This window comes from Onthophagus taurus, chromosome 5, assembly GCF_036711975.1.
Source record: "Onthophagus taurus isolate NC chromosome 5, IU_Otau_3.0, whole genome shotgun sequence".
Classification (NCBI taxonomy): domain Eukaryota; kingdom Metazoa; phylum Arthropoda; class Insecta; order Coleoptera; family Scarabaeidae; genus Onthophagus; species Onthophagus taurus.
The window spans coordinates 4,095,892-4,097,786 of record NC_091970.1 but is presented as its reverse complement, the minus strand read 5'-3'; positions in this window follow the sequence as shown (position 1 = coordinate 4,097,786).

The following is a 1,895-nucleotide window of genomic DNA, read 5'->3' as shown; positions in this document are numbered from 1 at the left end:
TTACGACTTTTAATATAGACATTAAAATAAAAATAACGAAAAAAAATATCACTGTTATATACCTCAATACTCAGATGTCCTCATATGTACTTATGTATATTGTAGACTAAGTAAAAAAAAGAAAACAACTTTTTTTAGAATTTAGGTAAAAGAAAAACTCCTTCACAAACAAAAAAGCGATTTTAATAAATTAAAAAAAAATAAATAAATAAGCCGACTTGGACTACTCTAGATTATAAAAGAAATAAAAAAAATCTAAATAAAAATTAATCGTAGTTAATTAATTAATTTAAAACCTTGAATAGATCGTTATGATTTTTTCTTTTTGTGATCCATTAGTTCTTTCGAGATCGTTTTTGAATTGTTAATTATTAAATTTTGATTAATTACATTTTTAGATTTTTAAATAATCGTTTTTTACTTTATATTTTTGTTATAAGTTAGAAGCAAACAAAAACTGCCAAAAGATGCGATAAAACAATCCTATTTTTCATTTCTTATCGCGTCAGCCTAAAAATACAAAAAAGAACTAATGGAAATAAAAAAATCTAAAGAAACCTGTACATTCTTACGTTTAATTATTAAAATTCATTATTTTTTATTTTTAATTAAGTAAAAACATTGTAAATATAAATATCGATTATGTTCCTTTTTATTATTATTATTATTATTTTTATTATTTTCGCGTAGCTGCTTACGGGATTTTTTCGCCTCAACAAAACATGAAACGCTTCCATTATCCTTCTTTTTATTTCTTTATTATTATTATTATTATTTTTTTAGTCGTTCGTTAGGGATTATTTTTTATTTAATTAAAAACAAAAAAATTTAAATCTAATAAATTCTATTATTACTGATAACTTTTGTTATTAAAAAAAACTTATGAATATATTACGATATGATTGTTGGTGTAATAAAATTACTTGAAAATAACAAAAAAGTTGTATTTTAATTATTACCTTAATTTAAAAAAAGAAAGTTATGCAACTCATTTTACACCCCTTTATTAATCAAAATTTAATTAAAAATTTAAAACGAATATAACAAGAAATTACTTATTTATTATTGTTTTATCTTTTTTCAAATTATAACTTATTTGTAAAAAAGAAATTTGAGAAACTAATAAAATAATTTCATCAAAAATTAATTTGACATATAAACGTCAAAAATTTATTTTCTTAATTTTAACTTATTACCATTTTATTACGATTATATTCAATTTTTAATTAAAATCTTATAAAATCTAATCAATTAAAACACAATTTCTTAATTAAAGATTTTTATTTGCCATTACTTAAATTATCCTAATTTATTTAAAAATACACAAGTTATGCAACTCATTTTACATTACTTATTTTATAAATAAATATTTATATAAGAATTTGAAACAACAATTTTTAAAATACCATAAATTATCTTGCCATTTGAAACGTCAAATTTAAATTTAAGTAAATCTTTCTCATTCCAATTTAAATAGTTTTTTATACAAATAAATATTTTCATAATTTTATATAAAAGAAATCTTTAATTAATTTGAGTAAGTTTTAATTTATTAATAAAACAAGAAATAAAAATAATAAGAATACATTTATTATCAAAAATAAATTTGTAATTCTTAGAAAAACTTCATTCAATATATGATAATGTATCAGAGATTATTTTTAACATCAAACTAGTTACGGTATCACCTAATTCATTATTAAAATTCATCTTTTTTAAATAATCACTCTCTAACATTTTAAATTCCCTTAAAACGTTAGTCTCCGTTCCCAAAAATTCTTTATTTGGAACACGTTTTTGAATCTCCTCCAACAACTTTTTAGAATCAACCAAGAACGCATTAAATTTTGCAATATCCTCCTCTGTTGCAAGCCGTTGCACATTCTTCAAATAAA